We start from the raw sequence: 7,455 nt of genomic DNA, 5'->3' as shown, positions 1-7,455 counted from the left end.
AGTTGCAGGAGCAATCACTCATGGGTAAGTCTTCTCTTGACCTTACATCTGGCCCATGTTTAGACTCCACAATGGTACATGCAGGCAACACTGGGCGATAATACATGTGTCACTTGACTCTTGTTATTAATATATATTATAAAACGCCGGATTTCTGCACCGCACGACACATTTTTTGGATCCTAGTCTTCCTATATTGCTTCCAACTGCAGGACACTCTCTGCATAGCATGGTTCTATTTTTATTATTCATTATATGTGTATTTATGTCCTAATAAAGTTTTGTAATTTTTCTATCAATTATCTGAGTGTTAATTGACCTTGGTTTATAGGTATACTTATGATATTTTAAGGTCAATACACCAAGTTTTACTTGGTTTCACATCAAACCTTTGTTGTCTGTATTTCAGCTAACAACTGCAGGTTTATTCCTGAATGTACAAATGAGTTATTTACTGAGACAGATGGCCTGGACCAATTGGCAGTTGTCTAAAATCTCCACATGTAGATGGTTTTCTGGACAGTGGAATAATTGACATCTAATAGTTTGGCCATTTTCCCATTCCTGAATCATAGACATCCATAGCCTTTCTGAAGGCCTCAGAGCGCTCTGGATCTCACCACACCATTCGCCAACAAAGGGCAAACCAAACGTCAGGGGTTTAAATTAGACACGTTCATCCTGGATCCTGTCTAATGCTGGAATTACACATGCAGTTTTTTTTAGCCAAAGCCAAGAGTGTATTAAAAAGAATTGAGAAATATAAATGAAGGACTTCCACTTCTCTTTCCGGCTGGATCCACTTCTGGCTTTGAGGTGCTGTTTTTCATTCGATTTTCTGAGGCAAACTGTGTGATTCCAGTTCACAAATAGCAGTTTTGTTTCAGGATTGTGCGGCTGTCCTATTCATCTTAATGGTGATTTGAGAATCCATGTGCATGCTGCAGAAACAACCCCACTCAGATGTATGAAACTATTTAGTTTTAGAAATGTATGCTACAAATATGCCGCAAGTGACTCTACCCTAAGGGTAAGAACAGACGGAACGGCAACCACACCCACATAGATGACAAATGGACACACGAGTTAGCCGGTAAATATTGGGGTATTACAGGAAAAACTGTGTGGCCATTCGCCACCAGATCTGGGCGTGATTTTGGGCGCCAACCTTGATTCTAATTCAGTGATAAATGCACTTATGACATTTCCTTTCATGAAAATAAATTGGTGAATATTTATTTTATTCCATTAGAAAGTTACTTTGTTAGCGTTTATTTTACTTCAATTCCATCACCTTCATCTTTTTATACTGTTTTAATAAAAGTCAAATATAAAAATGTCCATATATGTTAAAAACAAAAAGTTTACATTGTCCTTACGGTCACTCAGGATTCTCCTGCAGTGTGGGGGAATTTATGAATACAGTAATAAGAAGCGAGGTTCATGGTGACAATTCAGCTTCTCTGCTTTGTAAGTAAACAAGGTTCTTCTTTTCTTCCTTATATCCACAATACTTTTCCTTCATAGATCCCGGTCACAGTTGATCACAGGTAAATATAAATTGGGTGTTTGGCAGATCCAGGCTAATTCCACCCAAAACAAAATAAACAAACACTCTTATTAGCTGTTTAACCCTTAAGTGACTGCCTATACACCTTTTCACGAAACCCTGCTCTAACGGGTGAGATCGATATCAGTATCCATCTCACCCATTTAACCCATCAGATGCGTCACTCAATAGCGAGCGCCGCATCTGAGTGGCTTTGGAGAGAGGGAGGGAGCTCCCTCTTACCCCACCGACACCCTGTGCATGATCGCAGAAAGCCGGTGTCTTCTATGGCAGCCGTGGGGCCCAATAAAGTCCCCCAGGTCTGCCTGTAGCGTATGCCTGCTAGGTCATGCTAGAGGCATGGCCTAGCAGATGCCTGTCCGTTTTACACAGACAGGAACTAATACACTGCAATACAGAAGTATTGCAGTGTATTATAAAAGCGATCGGAGGATAGCTTAGTTAAGTCCCCTAGTGGGACTAGTAAAAAAAAAAAGTTTGGTATCACCTCGTCCGTAACAACTCCAACTATAAAGTTATTACATTATTTAACCAGCACGGTGAACGCCGTAAAAAAATAAAAGAAAAGAACATGCAAAAAAAAATAAATCTATATTTTCTGTGAATCCTGCCTTAAAACAAATGTGATAAAAAGTGATCAAAAAGTCGCAAGTACTCCAAAATGGTACCAATAAAAACTACAAGTTGTCCTGCAAAAAAAGCCCTCATACAACTGCACCGGCAGAAAAACATATGGCTCCTCAAATATGGAGACACAAAAACAAATAATTTTTTTAACCATAAAGTGTTTTTACTGTGTAAAAGTAGTAAAACATACAAAATCTATATAAAATTTGGTATCATTGCAATCGTAACAACCCGCTGAATAAAGTTATTGTGTTATTTATACCACATGGTAAACGGTGTAAATTTAGGACGCAAAAAAGTGTGGCAAAATTGCTGTTTTTTTTTCTATTCCCCCCAAAAAAATGTTTTTATAAAAGTTAATTAATAAATTCTATGTACCCCAAAATGGTGCTGTTACAAAATACAACTTGTCCCGCAAATAACAAGACCGTATACAGCTATGTCGACACAAATAAAAAAAAAAGTTATAGCTCTTTGAATGAGACGATGAAAAAAACTTTAAAAATTGCTTGGTCATTAACCCCTTCCAGCCGCAGCCCTTTTTCACAATTTCATTTTCGTTTTTTCCTCCCTACCTTCCAAAAGCCATAACGTCTTTATTTTTCAGTCGATATAGTACTATGAGCGTTTGATTTTTGCAGGACGAGTTGTAGTTTTTCGTAGCACCATTTATTTTTCTATATAATGTACTAGGAAACGAGAAAAAAATTATTTGTGGGGTAAAAAAATGAAAAAAAAACAGCGATTCCTCCATGTTTTTTTGTGCGCCGTTTTTACGGAATTCACTGTGCAATTGAAACATGTTAACTTTATTCTGTGGGTCAATACAATTACGACAATACCAAATATATATAGTTTTTTTCTATATTTTACTACATTTACAAGTAAAAACCTAAGTGTAAAAAAGAAAATTTATTTTGTGTCGCCAAATTCTGAGAACCATAACTTTTTTATTTTTCCGTTGATTAAGTGGTACGAGGGTTTATTTTTTTTGCGGGATAAGCTGTCGTTTTTAATAATATAATTTTCATGTACATGCGACGGTTTGATCACTTTTTTATTTCATTTTTCTGTGGGAGATTAGGTGATTGATTACTTACCGGTAATCGGTTTTTCAAGAACCTATAACAGCACCCCTGGAGAGACGTCCCATCCGCTGGACAGGAAACCTGAGGATATAAAAATGGACACACAACTCCACACACCCAGTCTTTAGGAAGAACTTTGAGAAGTAGTTTAGTTTCTGTTTTTTTGTGAAATTCCCTCACACCTTTATATATACAATATTTACAGAAATGCTTACATTTAAGGTTAGCTTATGAAGATCATTTGCTAGAACCATGGGAGGGTAACAGTGGGGTGCTGTCATAGGTTCTTGAAAAACCGATTACCGGTAAGTAATCAATCTTTTAGCCTTTCACCTATGACAGCACCCCTGGAGATGTAAAATAGAAACCACAGCTGGGACCACAGCTTGTAGCACCTTTCTACCAAAGGCCAAGTCAGAGGCTGTATGCAGTTGTAATCGGTAGTGTTTAAAGGTGTGAGGAGAACTCCATGTGGCAGCCTTACATATTTGGTCTAGGGATGCGGCTGCTCTCTCTGCCTATGAAGTGGACACGGCCCTGGTGGAGTGAGCTCCGAAAAACTCTGGGGGCTTGAGCTTCTGATTTATGTAGGCTAATTGCATGGCCTGCTTGATCCACCTTGCTATGGTGGCTTTACTGGCTGCCGAACCTTTGTTGTGACCCTGAAACTGGACAAACAAGTTTTCTGAGGATCTCAGATCCTGAGTAATCTTTAGGTACTGGACTAGGCATCTTCTTACATCTAGGCAGTTAATGTTGTTCCCTCTGATTTTTTGGGGAATCACAAAAGGAGGGAAGGACAATATCTTGGTCTAAGTGAAAAGGAGACCACTTTAGGAAGGAATTCTGGTAAGGTTTTTAGGATGACTATCATCTAGCAGTATGGTATGTGGAGGAAAGGCAGAGAGGGCCTGAATCTCACTCACTCTACAGGCTGATGTAATGGCTAACAAAAATGTCATTTTGAGTGTCAGCATTTTCAAGGAGATAGAGTCTATTGGTTCAAAAGGTGGTTTTATCATAGCCTGGAGAACAAGGTTTAAGTCCCAGGGAGGAACTAGGGATCTTATCTGGGGTTTAAGTCTGCAGGTGGCAGTTAGGAATCTCTTGATCCATGGGGTGTTCTGCTAATTTGAAATTAAAGAAGGAACTTAAAGCAGAAATCTGAACCTTTAACTTAGTAGGCCTAAGGTTTTTATTTAATCCTGCCTTGAGAAAATGCAATATTAAGGGAATATCTGGTTTGGTTAAAGGATTAATATCCCTGCCTGCAAAATTCAAGAATGCCTTCCATGACCTCAGATATATTTGTGAGGTAATCTGTTTCCTACTGGCTAGTAGGGTGGAGATGACCGATTCTGAGAATCCTCTTTGCCTAAGGATTATCCTTTCAGTTTCCAGGCTGTCAGATTGAGTTTCTGAATGTCGGGGTATATTACTGGGCCTTGATATAGAAGGTCTGACATGTTTGGGAGAACCCATGGTTGGTGTGAAGAAATTTTTCTTAACCACGTGAACCATGGTCTCTTTGGCCAGAAGGGGGCTATTTGTATTACACTGGCCCTGTCTTCTCTGACCTTTTATATTACTCTTGGGTGGAGGTTCTGGGGGGGGGGGGGGGAGGCGTATCCTCTCTCTTGACTCCAACACAGGGAGAATGCGTCTATTGCTGTTGGGTGGTCTGAAGGGTCTAGGGAAAAGAATCTATGGGTTTTTCTGTTTTCCTTGGACACAAATAGGTCTATTGATGGGGTTCCCCATTTGAGGATGATTTCCTGAATTACTGTTGTATTCAGGCACCTCTCTGATTGGTGAAGCCTTTCTTGGCTTAGTAAGTCTGCCACCTGGTTGTCCTTTCTACTCAGATGAACAGCTGATAGAGTCAATAGGTGTTGTTCTGCCAGACAAAATATCTGTGAGGATAAATCCATCAGCGGGGCCGATCCCGTAACCCCCTGCCGATTTATATAAGATACTGTGGTCGTGTTGTCTGAATATATTTTCAAGTGCTGACCTGAGATTGCATGTATGGATCTCTTTAAGGCCTGAAGAACTGATGCCAGTTCCCTGAAGTTGGAGGATCTTTGAGCGGTCTGCCGATCCCACTGACCCTGAAGAAGAGAGGAGTCGTAATGGGCTCCCCACCCCCAAGGACTCACATCTGTGGTCTTGTTGAGAGTAGGGGTTAACTTCCATGGAATACACCTCATGAGGTTCTCCCGGTTAAACCACCATCTGAGGGACATCCTTGCTGCGGAAGAGATGTGTAAGGGCTGGTCCAAGGAGAGACTGCTCCTGTCCCATTGATTTAAAACGTCCCACTGTAGTGGCCTGGATCTGAAGTGAGCCCATAGTACGGCTGGGATGCATGATGTCATGAGGCCCAGGACTGACATAGCTTCCCTGAAAGATGTCGTATGGCTCATGTAGAGATCTCTGATATCCTGCTTATCAGGGGACCGATTTTTTCTTCTGGAAGGAAGGACATCTGCTTGGAGGAGTCCAGCAGGGTTCCTAAGAATACACATCTTTTTGATGGGTTTAAATGTGATTTTTTTAAATTTATGTTCCATCCTAATTTTGTTCATATATCTTGGACTATTTGTATCTGTAGGGTGAAGGTTTGAGATGTTTCTGCAACCAACAGGAAATCGTCCAGATATGGTATCAGGAGAATGTCGTTCATCCTGATGTAAGAGGTCATTTCCGCTTACACCTTGAGGCTTGTGAGATGCCAAAGAGGAGGGCTCTGTATTGTAGGTGAAATACAGACCCGTTGAGTGTCACTGCTACCCTTAGGTATCTTTGATGATGATGACATATGGGTACGTGATAGTAAGCATCCTCTAGGTCTATTGAGGCCATCACACAATCCCTGGAGAGGAGATTTATAGTTGATGCAATGCTCTCCATGCGGAATTTTTTGTAGGTCAGATAAAGGTTTAATTTTTTTAGATTTATAATGACCCTGTGTTTGCCTCCTGGTTTGCTCACAAGGAAGAGAGGGGAATAAAAGCCCTGACCTGTCTCTATGCTTGGAACTTGGCTTAGGACTCCATTTTTTATGAGTGACAGAACTTCTATTTCTAGGATCTTTTGTTGGTCCGGGCTCCTTAGGGCTCTTGTGGGAAAAAAAAAATCTGTCTGGGGAAGAGATCTGAACTCTAGTACGTTCCCGGTTTTTATAATTCCTAGAATCCAAGGATTTGCTGATATCTTTTGCCAATCCTTGAAAAATAGGGAAAGACGACCCCCCACTGTAGGTCCTGTGGCGTCATTGTTGGCCCCTATTTTTAGGGTCCTTCTGGGGCCTGAAGAGAAAGGACTTATTCTTCCTAGTAAATCTTGACGGTCTAAAGTCCTGTCCCCTAGGGTTAGGTCTTTTGTTATTAGGCCCTTTGGGATGAAAGGAATCTCTTGTTGGCCTTGTTTGTGCAGGGAACCCTTTCTTACTATCTGATGCTTTTTCCAGCAGGTCATCAAGTGGGGGCCCAAAAAGGTAATCTCCTGAGCAGGGAATAGAACACAGCTTCCCTTTGGATCCGGTGTCCCCTTTCCAGGTTTTTAGCCAGATAGCTCGTCTAGCAGAATTTGACAGGGCCGCTGATCTGGCGGAAAGGCGTACAGCATCTACTGAGGTGTCTGCCAAGAAATCTGCGGCTTTGGAAAGTGTTGGGAGGCTAGGATCTGATCCCGAGGGGTCTTGTCTTTTAAATGTAAATCCAATTGTGCGAGCCAGATTTTCAGGGATCTAGCCACACAAGTGGCTGCAATGCCTGGTTTAAAAGCCCCCGTAGAGGCTTCCCAGGTCTTTTTAAGGTAGAAGTCGTCCTTCCTATCCATAGGGTCAGACAAGGAGCCTAGATCTTCAAAAGGATGGGAGTGTTTCCTTGATATCTTGGCTACTATAGCGTCAAGACTAGGTATGTTGTCCTAGTCCTTGCATGCCTCGTCCTCAAAAGGTCATTTCCTTTTGAGAAATTTGGGAATACTTGTTTTCCTATCATGATTTTCCATTCTTTGTTTCTATGGATAGGAAAGGTTCTATTCTTCTTAGGTCCTAGGCCTTGAAACATTATGTCCTGGACGGACCGAGGTTCTTTAGGATCATCTATATTCATAGTCGCCCTAACCGTCTTTAGGAGTAGGTCTATGTCCTCAGCTGGGAAC

The sequence above is a fragment of the Rhinoderma darwinii genome, chromosome 1 (assembly GCF_050947455.1).
Source record: "Rhinoderma darwinii isolate aRhiDar2 chromosome 1, aRhiDar2.hap1, whole genome shotgun sequence".
In the NCBI taxonomy this organism is placed as follows: Eukaryota; Metazoa; Chordata; class Amphibia; order Anura; family Rhinodermatidae; genus Rhinoderma; species Rhinoderma darwinii.
This window is presented reverse-complemented; position numbering follows the sequence as displayed.